Below are 19,787 nucleotides of genomic sequence, written 5' to 3' on the forward strand. Positions count from 1 at the left end.
TTGTTTCTACACTCACTGTCCACTTACCATATAGAAGCACTTTGTAGTTCTACAATTACTGACTGTAGTCCATCTGTTTCTCTGCATGCTTTGTTAGCCCCCTTTCATTCTGTTCTTCAATGGTCAGGACTCTCCCACGACCACCACAGAGTAGGTACCATTTGGGTGGTGGATCATTCTCAGCACTGCAGTGACACTGACATGGTGTTGGTGTGTTAGTGTGTGTTGTGCTGGTAAGAGTAGATCAGACACAGCAGCGCTGCTGGAGTTTTTAAACACCTCACTGTCACTGCTGGACTGAGAATAGTCCACCAACCAAAAAACATGCAGCCAACAGCGCCCCGTGGGCAGCGTCCTATGACCACTGATGAAGGTTTAGAAGATGACCAACTCAAACAGCAGCAATAGATGAGCGATCGTCTCTGACTTTACATCTACAAGGTGGACCAACTATGTAGGACTGTCTAACAGAGTAGACAGTGAGTGGACACAGTATTTAAAAACTCCAGCAGCACTGCTGTGTCTGATCCACTCATACCAGCACAACACACACTAACACACCACCACCATGTCATTGTCACTGAAGTGCTGAGAATGATCCACCACCTAAATAATACCTGCTCTGTGGTGGTCCAAAGCACGCAGAGAAATAGATGGACTACAGTCAGTAATTGTAGTACTACAAAATACTTCTTGATAAAATAGACAGCAAGTGTAGAAACAAGGAGGTGGTTTAAATGTTATGGCTGATCAGTGTATATACAGGGGTCTAAATCCGCTAGTGAAATCTTCCCTGAATAGAAATCAATGTTTTCATTACAAACCCAATATTTTAGTTGGTGTCTTGTGATGTTTCTCAATGTATTAGCAGTAATGCTGTTTTGAAGTGTGACAGAGTCACTTGTGGCTTCCTGTGTTCAGTATGGTTTTTGGTTTTGGGGTTAAGGTGAATGGAGTTTTCTTTTGCTAAAGGTGAGAAATACTGACAGAAATCTCCTCTTAAGCTGCCTGTATAAGCACTTATTAGAATGCAAGGTGCAGAGAGTGTGTTTGTGACCATGATGCTCTCTGACCTGCTTTATCCATACAAGGAAAGCTTGTTTTCTTGCAGTAGGGAAAACAGCTGGCGCCCTGAGATGGCTCATGCAGATAAAGCAGTGAGGCAGAGGACGCGCTGACCTTCCGTCTTCATGATAGAAACTCTCCTCCTGTGCATGTTTGTGTTCATGTGTGACCATGTGTACACGGTTCTAGTGTATATGTGAGGGATTAAGTGTAGAGATTAAGTGATGTAGTGCTGCTTATTTTTTGAAAGTCTTTGGGGTCCTCAGCGCACTCTGACTTGTTTGGCTCTAACCTCCTCTGCTTCTTCTTTGCTCTGATTGGGGAGCTCAGCAGTGAGGGGGCTTCTACACCCTGGCCTCTCATTAGCTCTTCCATGTGAAGTGCACTTCACCCCCCAGCCCCTGCCGGCCCTCGTTTAATTGGACACTTGAGCGGCACAATGTGCATCAAGCTCGATTGAAGCCTGACATTTCAAACTGCTGACCTTTCTAGCACCCGACGCAGCTAAATAATGATTAGTCCCGTGCATTGTTCCCCCACAAAGCTGGACCTGAACGAAACGCTCTGTACTGGCCAAAAGAAATAAAAAATACAAAACAAAACAATACAGAAGTAAAGGAAAATTTTAAATTGTTTTGCCCTAAATAGAGGTTTAAAAAGTTCTTTGAGTCTGTGATTGAAGAGCAAGAAGGCTTTGCTGGATACAGCCTAAAAATTGAGTTCAACAATCCTTTCAGAAGCTATTTGAAGGCTATTGTCAAGCTATTGATTTAAATGCCCTTTTCATATCAGCAGACACCGCAGCGATACTATGATGTTGTAAAATTTTTGCTCGGTTTGTTTTTTGTCTTTTTAGCCCACTCAAACTCTAGCCTTACAGAAAAAGGTCAATTGCATTCATGAATTCTGGAGAAATGTGTGAACCTCTTGGCAAGAGAGATTATAGACAACATTTATATCTCCAGTAATGTCTCTTTACCACTCATAACCTAGAACATTCCACATTACTTAAATCCCTTTACATAGGCAGTATTGATAGCAGTCTTGGCCTGTATCTAGAAGAAGCTGTTCTATTCAAGGGGGAAAACCACTACTGTTCAGGTGGTAGACAAACTTGAAATGATGCATCATTATAATAATAATAATAATTAGGGATGTCCCGATCACGTTTTTTTGTTCCCAATCCCGATCTTTAATTTTGATCCCGATCCGATACCGATTCTCAAACCGATACTTGTATTTTCTAGATATTGTCTAGATAAGAACTAGATAACACTGTTTACACAGTGCACACTTCAAGTACATTACAGTTATTCAAATTAATCCAATGTACATGTTTAACAACTGAATAGCTCTGCAGTGCTGTAGGAAAAAAATTGCCTGCATCCAAGCTATTGCTTAATGTTCTTTTACAAAATAAAAGTAAACAAACCTAGTGCAGCATTGTAGTAAAAATGAAGTGAGATAATTACAGTTTCACTTTGAACTTTATATTCAAAGAACATAATTCTGTTTAATGCAGTGATACACTAAAAATGAACAAAAATCTCCACTCACAAGTGGTGTAGCAGCTTAACTTGAATATAAAAAAACAAATAAGTTACTTAACAGCATTACAGTAAAACCTGAATACCAAAATAAAATGGAAAGTCACTCTTTTGTGATGAAGGAAAGCCAGTTCTTAAAGTGCTTGTATTGTGACAATGGTTTGATGGACGGGTCTACGCAAAGTGAGTGTGTTTTGATCCTTTGGGGCTTCCATAGTGCATGGGATAGCGTGCTGGGCTCTGGCTGTCCGCTATTCGGAACAGAATAAGTTAATAAAGTGTTTTGCTCCCGACAATTTGTGAATATACCATGTATTTTATTTCTTTATTAAGCGAGTGCATCACTACGACGCTCGGTTACATAACTAAGCCAATCAGAGTGCTTGATACTGAGATGTCGTTCAGTCTTGTAACACGTAAACTCGTAAAAGCTGTATGTTATGGTCCTGAAGTTTTCATACTCGGATTAAAAGGTATTGTTTTGTAAACCGGAGTGATCCTCGACTCACACACCATATAAACAGTAAAATTCTACAGTAATGAACGCAGCTCTTCTCCTACCGCCTCGTGAAACGCTCGCATTGCAGACATTACATCGCTGTTGGACTCGTTTCACTTTCCAATTTAAAGTATTTCCACACAGCGGACATGCTGACGTAAAACAAAAGATCGGGTTATGATCGGCATTAGTAAAGCCGATTTCCGATCAGTAAAAAATGCCTTGATCGGCCCCGATCCCGATCTGTGAGATCGGATCGGGACATCCCTAATAATAATAATACATTTTATTTGTAACGCACTTTACTTTTGATACAAATCTCAAAAGTGCCACAAGATAAAAGACACCACTACAAAAAATTAGCAATTTAGGCCGCTCAGGTGGCGCAGCAGTAAAAACACCAGGCTGGGATCTCGAATACATCGTTTCACTGCCCACGGGGCGCTGTTGCCTGGATATGTTTTTGGTTGGTGGACTATTCTCAGTCCAGCAGTGACAGTGAGGTGTTTAAAAACTCCATCAGTACTGCTGTGTCTGATCCACTCATACCAGCACAACACACACTAACGCACCACCACCATGTCAGTGTCATTGCAGTGCTGAGAATGATCCACCACCCAAATAATACCTGCTCTGTAGTGGTCCTGTGGGGGTCCTGACCATTAAGGAACAGGGTGAAAGCAGGCTATAAAGGTACGTAAAGAAACAGATGGACTACAGTCAGTAATTGTAGAACTACAAAGTGCTTATATATGGTAAGTGGAGCTGAAAACATTTGAGTGTATTAACAAGGAGGTGGTTTTAATGTTATGGTTGATTGGTGTATATATTTATTTATTTATTCAACAACCACACTGTATGTATCAATGCATCTGTTTTATTCCCCATGCAAGCCTATGATTGCTGTGTCAGTCAGTTTAGGATTTCAAGTCTGGGGTGTGTTCATAACTAACCCCTTCCTGGTATATCTGGCTTAAGTGGGTCTAATAGCTCTCCTGCCATGCTATGGCATTGTAGGCATACATATATCTGTATACTGTGTATCAAAGCCTCACTGCATTTGATCTTTCTCAGTTTCCTTTCTTGGTTTTTCTCTGGAGCGGATGATTTCACACTTGGCATGGCTTGAAGCGAAACTCCCTTTCTAAACACATTAAACTAAATTTCTCTTTGTTTTCATTTTGCCTCATTTCATGAAGTCTCAGCAAATGTTTCCAGGCATCATCATTTTCTCTCATTCTGTGTGGCATCATCAGAATTTTGGCCTGAGGCTGAGAAGAGTGTATCATGACACCCCTGCTGTTTGTGTAGCCTATCTGCTTTCTTACTGTGACCAGCAGTTCCACGCTGGATAATATTGGAGGACGGGTGGAATTTGGAGTGGAATACATAGACAAAATACTAAGATTAAGTACAGGGGACTAAATAAGGACAATATATATTGAGCCAAATCTGGAACAACAGATTTGTTAATTGAAATTTTTTTTAAAAATGTAAATTTCAAGTCTTGAGCTTGGATAATATGTTTTGTTTGTTTGTTTATTAGGATTTTAACGTCATGTTTTACACTTTGGTTACATTCATGACAGGAACGGTAGTTACTCATTACACAAGGTTCATCAGTTCACAAGGTTATATCAAACACAGTCATGGACAATTTAGTATCTTCAATTCACCTCACTTGCATGTATTTGGACTGTGGGAGGAAACCCACGCGGACACGGGGAGAACATGCAAACTCCACACAGAAAGGACCCGGACTGCCCCACCTGGGGATCGAACCCAGGACCTTCTTGCTGTGAGGTGACAGTGCTACCCACTTAGCCACCATGCCTCACTGGATAATATGTAAATATTAAATAATATTATATAATATAATACAGTATGTATAATATATATATATATATATATATATATATATATATATATATATATATATATATATATATATATCTCGATTAGGCATAACATTATGACCACCTCCTTGTTTCTACACTCACTGTCCATTTTATTAGCTCTACTTACCATATAAAATCACTTTGTAGTTCTACAATTACTGACTGTAGTCCATCTGTTTCTCTACATACTTTTTTAAGCCTACTTTTACCCTGTTCTTCAATGGTCAGGACCACCACAGAGTCGGTATTATTTGGGTGGTGGATCATTCTCAGCACTGCAGGGACATTGACATGGTGGTGGTGTGTTAGTGTGTGTTGTGCTGGTATGAGTGAATAAGACACAGCAGAGCTGATGGGGTTTTTAAACACCTCACTGTCACTGCTGGACTGAGAATAGTCCACCAACCAAAAATATCTAGCCAACAGCGCCCCATGGGCAGCGTCATGTGACCACTGATGAAGGTCTAGAAGATGACCAACTCAAACAGCAGCAATAGATAAACGATCGTCTCTGACTTTACATCTAGAAGGTGGACCAACTAGGTAGGAGTGTCTAATAGAGTGGACAGGGTATTTAAAAACTCCACTTTTGTTATTTATTATACCACTCATGCAGATATTTACTTTACATAGACAGTATATGTTTATTCAAGCAAGAGTACAAATCTTGCCCTATTACATGTACTCTCACATGCAAACATGTTCTGAAGTCTACCTACAGCAGGTGACAGGCAAAATGCTGTGTAACACAAATCATTTAAATTCATAAAGGTGTGGTGCATGGCTTTGAAGAAAACATTGAAGCCAAATTTTTGATTTGTTTATTTGTTAAATAAAACTATTAGCTTTAGCTATAGACAGTTAGCTTCCTAAAAAAGAAAGTTTACTGACTATCATGTTAAGTAAATGTGATATGCATATTAATAATTGCATGCTACTGTTTAGCTCGGCAAATAATAATGCAGTAATCTGATTCATAAGCACTATGTGGAATAGTTAGAGAAAGATAGATGGCCAATGTAAAATCATAAACAGGCTGACAGGATGTCATTTATAAACTCTTATCAGCCCAGCTGGCATGTGACAGAGACACTATAATTGCCCCGATTATACCCTTTCCACATGACTTAGCATAGTTTGTATTTTGAATTCATCGTTGCGGACTTAATCACGCTCATGGAAGATTATGATTTGGAGATGCTGCCTAGAGAAAATCATCTGGAATGGGGGGGGGGGGGGTGGACAAGACCAAGAAATGGAAACAAAGCATGCAGCTACGCCACCAGCGAGGCGAATATTTTCCAGCAGATTTTTTAAGCGCACACAGAGAAGCGTGTTGAACGGAGTGTGAGCGTGTTAATGAAGAGAAGATCAGCGCACCAACGCAGCTGGTTTAGACACGGGGGCGCGTGAGTGTTAGCGTGTGCAAATGTGTGTGTGTGTGCGTGTGGTGGAAGGGCTTCGGGGTGTGCCTAAAAAAATATGTGTCATTAAAGTGTTATTTAAAACATGTCTGGATTCCAGGCCCGGAAGATTTTCGATGACTGCTGCCTCCAGTTTATACCCCAGCCTTGCAAATAACACAATTTCACGCCATCTTCACATAATCAGCCATGAGCTTTCCATTTGCCGTGTGAAAAGCAAAACAGCAAACACTCTAAAGACGCTAAATGAAAATGCATTGTGTTGCTGCTATTAACTTGTCTTTCTCCTTTCAAGAACGAGGAGCTGTTGGGGAGAGCGGGAGGGAGAGAGAAATATGTGAGGAAATGTAAACAGCATTTTAAGGGCCTCTCTAGCATGACAGGCGAGACGGCACTGACATTTTTTTTGTTCTGTTTTTTTTTTTGTGTGTGTGTCAACTGGGGCGACTGCAGCTGCTACTGCACATGGCAGATCCAGAAGAAAAGTAATTTCAGGTTGAGGGGCCTTTTGTTATTTCCTGCTTGAGTGTATGTAATGGTGGTAGGTGCTGAGGGGGCTTTGTAGTAGATTGAGTTAGCGGATGGCGTCGGAGCAAGGGCGAGTTTGGGAACAAGGCAGGAAAAGAAAAAGGCACTAGCGCCGTGCCATCTTCTCTTCATTCTCTCGGTGCGATGCCCGTTTTCAGCCGCTGGCTTTGTTAAAGTGGTGATACGGTTACCTAGTTACCAGCCGTTCTTGTTTGCAGGGTCACTTCATTAGCTCGTTGCTGCCTCTGCTTCAGAACGACGGATGTTGGCTCAACAAAAGATTTTTTTCCCTCAGATGGTGTTTTGATGATGGAGAGTGCTGTCTAACACACTCACCCAGTCAAAATTTTTACATAGATGGCTGCACAGACAAAAGCATATAATGATCACTTGAATACTTAGCAGAATCATTGACTAACCCCTCGAGCTCGGTCAATGAGACCATTCCCATCAGGATATAAATCCTATCATCATACTGACCAGATGATCAGCCAGAATAGCTGTATTGATTTGCAGTGGCCCTTCACTCAAGTGGACCCAAGCTGTGCCTGCAAAACAGGGTTAGAAAGGGTGTACACCAGTCATGTACATGCCCACTTGCTGCTTTTTTGAAGCTGCATCCACAGAATTGCAGATCTTTCTATGCAAAGCACTGATTGAGGGAGACATGGGGGCAAAGTGGGTAGCACTGTCGCCTCACAGCAAGAAGGTCCTGGGTTCGATCCCCAGGCGGGCCGGTCCTTTCTGTGTGGAGTTTGCGTGGGTTTCCTCCCACAGTCCAAAGACATGCAAGTGTGTTTTACGTTAAACTTGTGAACTGATAAATCTTGTGTACCGAGTAACTACCTGTTCTGTCATGAATGTAACCAAAGTGTGTTATACATGACATGACGTTAAAATCCTAATGAATAAATAACAAAGCACTGATTGCTGAGGAGATTGCAACAGGGTGGCACAGTGACTCAGTGGGTAGCAGTGTCGCCTCACAGCAAGAAGGTCCTGGGTTCGATCCCCAGGTGGGGCGGTCCGGGTCCTTTCTGTGTGGAGTTTGCATGCTCTCCTCGTGTCTGTGTGGGTTTCCTCCGGGAGCTCCGGGTTCCTCCCACAGTCCAAAGACATGTAAGTGAGTGTAAACTGATGAACCTTGTGTAAGGAGTAACTACCTGTTCTGTCATGAATGTAACCAAAGTGTAAAACATGACATTAAAATGCTAATAAATAAATAACAAAGCACTGATTGCTGAGGAGATTGCAACATCAACCTCGCTTTGCTGATAGCAGTAAACATCGTTGAAAGGCATGTGGCACGGTGGCTCGGTGGGTAGCACTGTCACCTCACAGCAGGAAGGTCCTGGGTTCGATCCTTAAGTGGGGCGGTCCAGGTCCTTTCTGTGTGGAGTTTGCATGTTCTCCCCATGTCCGCGTGGGTTTCCTCCAGATGCTCCGGTTTCCTCCCACAGTCCAAAGACATGCAAGTGATGTGAATTGGAGACACGAAATTGTCAAGACTGTGTCCAAGACCTATCGTTCCTGTCATGAATGTAATTAAAGTGTGTAAAACATGACGTTAAAATCCTAATAAACAAACAAACAAAGCCATGTGACCCTACATGGTTCAGTGACTCTCCTCTCAACTCAAAACTGGCTGCAATTTTTTCTTAGACACATTTTTTTTACAAGCGAAGGCCCGTTACAAATCAATAAGGCTTTAATATAAATGAATGATGTGGACCTCAGGCTTATCAGTCATTGTGTGCGCCTATTTCACCCAGTCAATTATTCATACCCATCCTCTCTATGGCTGTAATGCCAGGTCAGTTGATGTTTCAGAAAAATAAATACTGCCTCAAAATCCCATATTGCAAAGTGTTTTTATGACCGCCTTTTAATCACAGATATACTGCAGACCCAATATTTTTACTTGCAGCAATCAAACATTTGTGGCTTGTTGTCTGCTGCCAATGAGAATAAATGAAGTGTCCTCGCTTTGCAGACTTGCCACCGTCTCAGCTCAGTAAAAAATGCTCTGGCATGTCTTTCATACTAACGCGGCTCAGAAATCATATTTAGAGGGTTAGCGGGTGGCTGTGGGAGGTGTTGTTCCCCCGATCCGGTCGGATCGATAGCGCGAGCCCTGGAGTGAGAGTGCTCCTAACGAAGCGCGCCGAATAAGACTGGAATTTCAGAGCTAGTTCAGCGGTGCTCATTTGTCCATTTAAAAGAAGATCAATGCACCCCCCACCCCCACTGTGTGACACACCATACATGCTAGGATGGCACACCAGCAATGATACCTCTCTGAATAATTGATGTGCGGTTAGGGGGTGCCCAATATAGTTTTGCAGCTGCTGTCCGTGTCAGTTCCGCAGAGCGACCCAGGGTGGCTCGCATTAGTAATCGATGGTGCTCCGGAGTTGCCTCTTCAGAGGCCACCGTTCATTTCATGGCCGATCACTTTTTTTATTACGCTGCTAATGCTTTCACGGCCAATTAATTATTCATGATGTGCTAATTCAAGGACAAAATAAAGTAATGCAATTAAGAACAGTTCAATTAAACAAGACGATCTGCATCTGCTATGTTGTTTATCAATATAATACGCATGCCACAACCATTTTTATTCCTGCCCGGCACTGACTGCCCCTGCTCACCGAACATACTGGATTCTTTATTTTGCAGCATATTTGTAATGTTTTCTAAATGATCCTGCCATCCCCAGCGTACTTCAGTGAGTCTGGCAGAGGCGGCAGGTACTGAGCACGCCAGACGTTTGGCTCTATACTTAGCCAGCGATCATACCCACACAAACTCCCAGCCGCCGCTACACACTGGCACCTGTGCAAGCATCTGTCCTTCTCCCAAACTGGCACAGGTGCTGCATTTTGATTGGCCATGTACTAATGTCTAATATGTTTGCAGCTAATGCTGGTGTCATAGCTCCTCACATTGATCTCTCTGTCATAATCATCATCATCTGGCAAACAACGCAGGCATACTTGCATCAACTCGACCAACATGGGATGCTTTTAATTTCCAATCACAGAGCTGCCACCCTTCTCTTCAGAGTCCAGCTCTATCAACCACATCATTATCATTAACAGGAATTATTCCATGTCTTTATATTAAATGGCGGTTAACGTATCATGGATAAAGATAAATGAGGAACGCTTAGAGACGTTAACTGGAGGGACATGATGTCTGAGTGTGTGGCAGTCATTATTGCATGCCGCACTATCTGTGCTTACAAGTGCTGTACAAACAGATGCTCATATCAAGTGCTTTTATGTTTTAGGATTTTATACAGTTCACAATGTACCTTGGTTGGGACCAAATCAGAATTTTCCTTTTTATTAGACTATGTATGAAGTGTAGCAGAAAATATGTGTACATTTAGAATGCTAGCATGACTTGTGGCATGTATAAAATAGTGGCGTGTAGAAAAATGCCTATGGTCTGAAGACTCTCTCTGGTGGCTGTTGTATGCTGTGTTCAGCATTTTCATTGGCCATGTACTAATGTCTAATATGTTTGCAGCTAATGCTGGTGTCACAGCTCCTCACATGGATCTCTCTGTCATAATCATCCTCATCTGGCAAACAACGCAGGCATACTTGCATCAACTCGACCAACATGGGATGCTTTTAAATTCCAATCACAGAGCTGCCACCTTTCTCTTCAGAGTCCAGCTCTATCAACCACATCATTATAGGAATTATTCCATGTCTTTATATTAAATGGATGTTAACGTATCATCGATAAAGATAAATGAGGAACGCTTAGAGACTTTAACTGGAGGGACATGATGTCTGAGTGTGTGGCAGTGACTTTGTCTACATTGCCAAAATCTTTGAGTCATTATTGCATGCCGGACTACGTGTGCTTACAAGTGCTGTTCAAACAGATGCTCATATTGAGTGCTTTTATGTGTCAGGTTTTAAGACAGTTCACAATGTACCTTGGCTGGGACCAAATTTGAATTTTCCTATTTCTAAGACTATTTATCAAGCCAAGCAGAAACTATCTACATTTAGAATGCTAGCATGACATATGGCTTGTATAAAAATACGGGCGGCACGGTGGCTAAGTGGGTAGCACTGTCGCCTCACAGCAAGAAGGTCCTGGGTTCGATCCCCAGGCGGGGCGGTCCGGGTCCTTTCTGTGTGGAGTTTGCATGTTCTCCCCGTGTCTGCGTGGGTTTCCTCCGGGTGCTCCGGTTTCCTCCCACAGTCCAAAGACATGCAAGTGAGGTGAATTGGAGATACTAAATTGTCCAAGACTGTGTTCGATATAACCTTGTGAACTGATGAATCTTGTGTAATGAGTAACTACCGTTTCTGTCGTGGATGTAACCAAAGTGTAAAACATGACGTTAAAATCCTAATAAACAAACAAACAAAGTATAAAAATACTGAAAAGTCTCAGCTGATCTTGAAATTGATGTCAAGGAGGTGTAGAAAAATGTGGGGGCAAGATGAAGATAAAAATGTATATGGTCTGAAGATTTGTGTGGCATACACCAAGAGAAGGGCACAGACCTGACTTCTTGACCTCTGTAGTAGGGGGTCTGGTGCCTGTTGTCTGGTGCTGTGGTTGACATTTTGATGGCACAGACTTAAAGTCTTTGCTTATGCCAAGTTCACACTACACGACTTTCCAAGTCGTCAGGTCGCTGTACAGTTCACACTACACGACTGGATCTCTTGTAATCAGGAGTCTTTCAAGTCGGTGTGGCTTTCACACTACACGACTGATCGATAGGGTGTTTCACACTACACGGCTGATCGATAGGGTGTTTCACACTACACGACTGATCGATAGGGTGTTTCACACTACACGACTGATCGATAGGGTGTTTCACACTACACGGCTGATCGGCGATAGAGGGTTTCACACTACACGATCTATCACCAACTGGAATCGCAGGCGAGCTTCTCTGGTCTCCCAAACTACGTTTTGTCACAAAAACAAACGTGAGAAGTGACGAAAGGTTTAATGATATCATGTCCAAAAGTGCACGTCAACAAGTAGCGAGCGATCAAAGTTTGTGCGCTGATGTGCAGCGTAAAATCAAGGAGAAAAAAATAAATGAATCCGAGTGGATTTGGCTACGCGAACAGCATGGATTGTTCTGTAGTCAGTTGGAGGTTTTTGCAATGCAAAGTTGGTGTTATGTTTTGTAGAGAACGATAAGGTCAGAAATACTGTAAATATATACTATGTATGCCGATGTATTCTGATATACACTATATTATGCCCCTGTCCCACCTTTTTACAACTCCTCCCCTGCGTTTCCCCTCACCCCGTATCTTGCGTTCTCATTGGCTGTTGGACAGCACTCATTGCCAGTCTGGCAACTCAGATCCAGATATCTGGCAAGCTAGATATCTCTCGTCGAGCCGCTCGGACCGAGTTGTTGAGTAGTTCACACATAGCGATTGAGAGCCGAGTTTTGATCGCCGAGCGAACACCGAGTTGCTCCCGAGCTCGGAAATCTAGTGCCGATCATTCGCCGAACGAAAGTCAGGGCAAAAATCATGTAGTGTGAACTAGGTATTAGTAGTAACTTGGCAATAGTGGTACTTGAATCAGCAACCTTCTGGTCAGTAATACTAATACACTTCCAACTCCAGTACACTGAAACACATCTCTAGTATGCTTACAACAGCTTTTACAATTTATGCCAATTCCCACTAAAGCTGTTCTGTAGATTTATTGTGGCCCATCACTTTATTTACTTCCTGTTTTAGACAATTTGCTATTTATATGTTCAGAAATAAATGCATCTGTGCTGATGTGTGTACAATAATACAAGTGGTAGCACATTTCAAATCTTTCAAATCCTTGCCTTGAGTGTTTGTAAAGGAGGTGGTTGCTGAGGGGGCTTGTAGTGCATCAAAGTCTGAATTAGTTAGTGTACTTGTTATGTACTTATTTTCTTTGTACTGTTTATATTCATTAAGCTTGCTATCAACTGACAGGTTTGCAAGCAATATCGATAGGACTTAGAAGGTTGGCAGTACCAGAATACTAAAACATATAGTTACTGACTGGTGTTCCCGGCCTATTTTAAACCATAAATAATACATTTTAATGCAGGTTTAGGTGATACCAAATTTGTCAAGGCTAACAGCTAAAGCTATCAGCCGCTATAAATATTGTAGCGTCGGCGTCGAGGATGGGATAGGAAATTGCTCTTTTTGTGAACATGTGGACAAACACCCATTCACACACATAGACATTCATACCACATTCACACATCCACACAGCCAATGATGCATTTCTCGCGTAGCCAGCCCATTCCCAGCGCTGATCAACATGGCCACGGTAGATCTTGATACCACAGCCGCAAGTCCTTCTGGGTAAAGCCCCGCCCCCTTCTCGTCCACAGCAGCGGGTCGCTACAATATTTATAAGTGAATGCAAGGCATGAGAAAGTTTTGCCTACAATGATCTATATAGGTCCTAGGCCTAGCTTTGGTATATCAGGAACGGACCCAAGTATATATAGCCTGGTCTAGGGGCTATTTCAGTCATTACCTATGCTAAATTGTCGCTCTGCTGTTACTGCGGTTTTGTTGTAAATTCCCTTCTGAAAGTGCAAAACGTGGAGAAAGCGATGTGATAATACAATAAAGAGAAGTGTGTAATTGACAAAAGTTCTCATGTTTTCACAAATTTAGAATGTGATCCCTCGTAAACTACAACAAAAATGTTAGGACGGGACAAAATAAGGTTAAAAAGTATTCAATTTATTAGTGTTTTGAAACATTCTACAATAAGCAAGTGAATTAGTAACAGGTGAGGGAATCATGATCGGGTATAAAAGGGGAATTCACCAAGGGCTCAGTCTTCACAAGCAATGATGTGTCGTGCCCACCAATCTGTGTCAAACTATGTGGGAGTTGCAAGATTGCAAAGAGTGGTATCACCATGGTATGAGGGAGCATCAGTGCCCACGGCATGGGTGACTTGCATATGTGTATCTTCGTAGATACAGTGGAGGATTAAATAGGCCACACTGAATCCACAAGCTGCTGCAAAAGTCATGTTTCTGGTGCAAATGCAGCATTATGCTATGCTGAGTTAACACCTACGCCAAGTTATTATACCAGTCATGCAATGGTATATGTGCGAGGCCAACTGGTGCCAGCAGCATGAGTTTCTGTATCATTTCTACGTTCGTATTATGTTTATGAAAAAAATGGAAAAATAAAACAGTATTACAGAACATTTAGCTTCTAATTCTCTAATTAGCACTTGAATAATTAAATTATATTATAAAACTTAAGTATATTTTGTTAATTTCATTAATTTATGAATTTTGAAGTAACCTCAGATTTGTTTTCAGACTTTTTCCTCTTTGTATTATTTTATTGGTCATTTACACTATAACTTGATTGTTTCTGTGGTCTCTCAGTTAAAACAATAATTTGTTTGCTTTTCATTTCTGATTTTATGGGTGTGAGGAGACAGAAGATACAAAACAAGCTGCAGGAGGGACGAGCACATTTCAGTCTTTATTGCTGAATTGATCATCGATCCAGGTGTCTTATGTTTTTGGGTCTCCGAGGCATGTAGCTCAGCATGGATACAGGGTTTGTTTTGCCTTAAGCTGGATTCACTTGAATGCCTCAGCAGTGGGGTCTAGAGCTCAGGGTGCTGTACGGGCCAGGCACTGTGAAGCAGGGCAAGCTAAAGTTAATCCATATACTCAGTTTTGAGCAGTTTCTGTACAATCTTCACTCAGTCAGTGTATTATTGTTCCAGTGCGACTGCAAGTGGGATTCAGCAGACCAGGCCACCTACTTCCACTACTCCACAGTCCAGTTCTGATGCTGGTGTTTTTGGCAGTAGACAGGGTCAGCAGGGGTCTTGGGATCAGAACAGATGGGCAAGCCCTTGCTCCCCACCTCTGGCACCCATGACCTTGCTTTGGGTTTATTGGTTGGCTGTCTTTGGACCACTTTTGTTAGGTATTAACCACTGCATTCCATGGGCACCCCATAAGACCTGCCACTTTAGAGATGCCATGACTATCAAAAATTGTTCCTTGCTTAAATTCTTGGGACACCTTCCTTTAACACACCAACTTCAATAACTGACTGTTCACTTGCTGCTTAATATATCTCACCTCTTGACAGGTGCAATTGTAACAAAAATAATCAAGGTTATTCATTTTACCTGTCAGTAGTTTTTAAATTTTAAACCCATCCTGGGTGTTTTTTCTTCATGTCAAAAAAGTCCAAGGGACTGTCTTTAAATTTCCATGAATTGTGGCAATGCATAGATGGGGCAAGCATATTAAACAATATCTACAACTTTAAGTGTTCCCAGGACCACAGTAGCCTGATTATTTTGATATAGAATAAGCTTGGCACATCCTTCAGTCTTCCTGAGAATTTGCCATCCAGTCAACTTGAGCATTGGGGCTAAAAATGTCAGAAAGAACCTCTGTGACATAGTGGCAAGATTGTTAAGTAAATGGCATAAAAGTGTGCTTGAAGTTTCAGAAACAGCTTGTAAAGGACTCTCCAGGCTTGCTAAGATGAACAGCATTCCTTATGTTTGGCGGATAACAGACCCAGCAATCACCTGGTTAATAACATGCCTACTGTGAAACATGGTGGTGGCAGCATCATGCTATGAAGTGTTTTTTTTAGCAGCAGGGATTGATAAGAATTTAGAAACCGATGAATGCTTCCAAATACAAACATCCGTCTGGCACATATATCCCCTTTACCCCGATCTCCAATAGAAAGTGACCCCATAGGACTCCCACTGACCAGAGCAGCGCAGTGACACTGACATATTTACATTTTCAGACGATTTTATCCAAAGTGACTTACAGTACTGTGACAGTATATTGTCTAAGCAACTGAGGGTTAACGGCCTTGCTCAAGGGTTCAACAGTGACAACTTGGCAGTGGTGGGGCTTGAACTAGCAACCTTTGATTACTAGTCCAGTATCTTAACCACTAGGCTACATTGGCATACACTGGCATTTTAATGACATGATGGTGTATGTTGTAGTGTTCGAGGCACAGCAGCTTACCTGGGAATTTTAAACACTGCTTATACTTAGTGGCTTCTTTATTAAACACATATTGTTGGTGTATAGTTAGTGATTGTAGCTGTTTACTTGTTTTAGCATGATGCGTGTTAATCCTCTTCCAGCATTTTATTAGTGAACGGTTACTGATCACAGAAAGCTGTGTTTATTATGGATGGAACACTATAGTCCTCCCAGCATTGCCAACAGAGTGCTTTAAAATGCTACACTGATGCACCTGCTGCATTAAAATAAGTGCAACACACAGTACCAAGTATGAATGTGAGTAGAAGATAGGTGAACTTATTACAGTAGACCCTTGGGTTACAAACGGTTTACCATACGAACATTTCGGGTTACGAACAATCTTTTTCAATTTAACGTACGAACAAATTTCAGATTACGAACAGAAATTCGCGAAACACGTGACGTCACGAACAAGTTGACTCCAGCCGTCTCTCTCTCTCTATATATATACAGTGAGCGAACATTAAAATGTCCCCAAAGAAGGTGCAGAGGAAGCTCAGTGCTGAGAAAATGAAAAAAATCACTATTTGTTGTTGTATAATTACTCCTTCCAGTAGCTGTCACTGTGTATCAGACAGAGGGGACAGTGAGTGAGAAAGAAGAAGGAATTCGGCTCAGTAAAGTATTCTTTCTTTCGTGCAATTACGCCTACAAAATACAACACTATTGAAATAAAGAAGGAGATAATAGAGAAATATTAGAGTTATTGTTGTTTCTGGTAGATACATTTTATATAAAAAGAAGGAAATTTATTATGATGTATGGTACAGCACACGTACTGTACTGAAATGTGGTGTGTTTTATGTACAGTACTACTGTGTATTGTTGTTTATTATTGTTTATTACAGTAATGTCTATTTTATAATTTAAGATTTAAGGGAAAATATACTTGTATTTATAACAAAAAAGACAATTTTAGACATTAGAAAGGTTAGGTAAGGGGGTGGTATGGGAGGTCTGGCACAGATTTATTCTATTTACATTATTTCTTATGAGAAAATAGGTTCAACTAACGAACATTTTGACTTAAGAACAGCCCTTCGGAACCAATTAAATGTGTAAGTCAAGGGTCCACTGTATTGAAATTCAATTGTTTTACTAAATTGTGCTTCCTTACATGTTCTAGGGCAGCTGTAGCCTAGTGGTTAAGGTACTAGTCCAGTAATCAGAAGGTTGCTGGTTGAAGCCTCACCACTGCCAGGTTGGGCTGTTGGGCCCTTGAGCAAGGCCCTTAACCCTCAGTTGATTAGACAGTGTACTGTCGCAACTGTAAGTCGCTTTGGATAAAAGTGTCTGCTAAATGCTGAAAATGTCAATGTAAATGTTCTGTGTACATGTTCTGTGTCTTTGCTTTGACAAACTAGTCTGTGCTGTAACACAAAGACATGAGTCAACACTCGATATTCCAAACAAGTCAAACAATGGTGTGAAAAAGATCGGTATAAAGAACGTAGCGTTCAGATTTCTGCATCACTTATTTTTCAATTATGACAGATGAAGCCGAACAGACCTGTTAGTGTCATTTATTGAATGTGCTCATTTCTGTATTAAAGCCAGGAAATCCGTTGCTGAAAATAACAACCTGTCTGTGAGATCCCTTTCTTGTCAGATATCATCCGTAAGTTTATGGGAAACAAGAAAGTAAGAAAAAGCTTAAAGAAAGACAGTGGCAATGACAATAGCTCTTTTTCTGAACACAAGCACTCATAGTGAGTGTCAGTCATCCTGAAGAATACCTCTTGCTCCTTTTCTGTGTAATGTGGTGCAGAACAAAAGCAATAGCTGAAAGAATCGATTATGGTAATGAGTGGTTGGTGTGAAGGGCTTTTTCTCACTGAATGAAAGTGAGATGATGGGTTATTGAAAAAGCATTAACAGAGATCTTTATGCATCGTTGGGTACCCTCTTCCCACAGCACAAAGAACTACAGATTTCTGTTATCTTTTCACTGTTGGGTGTATTTGCTGCTATCACAATAGCTGTTTAACTTCTACAAACTATTGGATTAGTATTGACAACCAGTTATTTTACCACATACACCAGTGTTTATCTTACTGCGCACTATGTAAAACAAGAATCATAACTCATTTTCCTCTGTAAGACATATTTCCCAAGTGTAAAGGCTTAGGGTTTTCGCTTGTTGATAGGGAGGATGGTAAAATATGACATCACTAATCCGTAATGACGGGTCTGAAAAATCAAAAGGCATTTAATTCACTCATTCATTCATTTTCATTAAGCGCACAGCTGAGATTTGAACCTGGATCTCCGTGGTTGTGGGCTAGCATAATGGACAGCTGTGCCACCCACAAAAGGCAGTTTGTGGATGGCAAAATTCGTTTAATTTTTTAGTTAAATGAAGAAAAACTACACTGATCAGCCATAACATTAAAACCACCTCCATGTATCTACACTCACTATCCATTTTATCATCTCCACTTACCATATAGAAGCACTTTGAAGTTCTACAATTACTGACTGCAGTCCATCTATTTCTCTACATATTTTTTTAGCCTGCTTTCACCCTGTTCTTTAATGGTCAGGACCCCCACAGGACCACCACAGAGCAGGTATTATTTAGGTGATGGATCATTCTCAGCACTGCAGTGACACTGCATGAGTATGAGTGGATCAGACACAGCAGTGCTGCTGGAGTTTTTAAATACTGTGTCCACTCACTGTCCACTAAACACTCCTACCTAATTGGTCCACCTTGTAGATGTAAAGTCAGAGACGATCGCTCATCTATTGCTGCTGTTTGAGTTGGTCATCTTCTAGACCTTCATCAGTGGTCACAGGACGCTGCCCACAGGGCGCTGTTGGCTGGATATATTTTTGGTTAATGTACTATTCTCAGTCCAGCAGGGACAGTGAGGTGTTTAAAAACTCCATCAGCATTGCTGTGACTTATCCACTCATACCAGCACAACACACACTAACACACCACCACCATGTCAGTGTCACTGCAGTGCTGAGGATGATCCACCACCCAAATAATACCTGCTCTGTAGTGGTCCTGTGAGAGTCCTGACCATTGAAGAACGGTAAAAGCAGGCTGAAAAAGCATTTAGAGGAACAGATGAACTACAGTCAGTAATTGTAGAACTACAAAGTGCTCCTATATGGTAAGTGGAGCTGATAAAATGGACAATGTGTATAGAAACAAGGAGGTGGTTTTAATGTTATGGCTGATTGGTGTATAATTCAGCATTTCACTTTTCTTTCTCCTGTTAGTGAAATTTCAGAGATGGTTACCAGTGATGGCATAGTTACCTTGAAAAAGTAATCTGATTACTGATTACTCCTTTAAAAAGTAACTTAGTTACTTTATGGATTACTTGATTTTAAAAGTAACTAAGTTAGATTACAAGTTACTTTATTAGTTATATAATGCGAAATATTTCAAAGATATTCCTTTGCAATACTTTATCATTTGGCTGCCAACTTGTGTGTACTGATGAGACTCAATTGAATCCCAGAACATGCTAGTGTGAATGCATGGAAAACAAATTTTAATTTTCTTTCAAGAATATGATCCAGACTGACCAACACTATTACGCTAAATCAGCATTGAAAATTGACTTTACTTTTAATAGCCTTCTACAATGCTGGAGCTTCTTAAAACGGAAGATTTTCTTTTAAATAGAAGTGTTATTTACCTGCTATTAAATAGTTTTCCAACAAAATCCGCCCAATTTGGCGGATAATCGCCCAATCTGGCAACACTGGAATGCGCAGAGAAGCTGGCGC

General features: G+C 41.2%; 1 protein-coding gene across 4 annotated transcripts in view; it reads left to right on the top strand.

The window, feature by feature from the left end:
• agbl4 (AGBL carboxypeptidase 4) overlaps window positions 1-19,787 on the top strand; it is a 587,706-nt gene that overhangs the window by 412,443 nt on the left and 155,476 nt on the right. The gene's annotated exons all lie outside the window — the stretch shown is intronic.

This window comes from Trichomycterus rosablanca, chromosome 7, assembly GCF_030014385.1.
Source record: "Trichomycterus rosablanca isolate fTriRos1 chromosome 7, fTriRos1.hap1, whole genome shotgun sequence".
NCBI classification, from domain to species: Eukaryota; Metazoa; Chordata; class Actinopteri; order Siluriformes; family Trichomycteridae; genus Trichomycterus; species Trichomycterus rosablanca.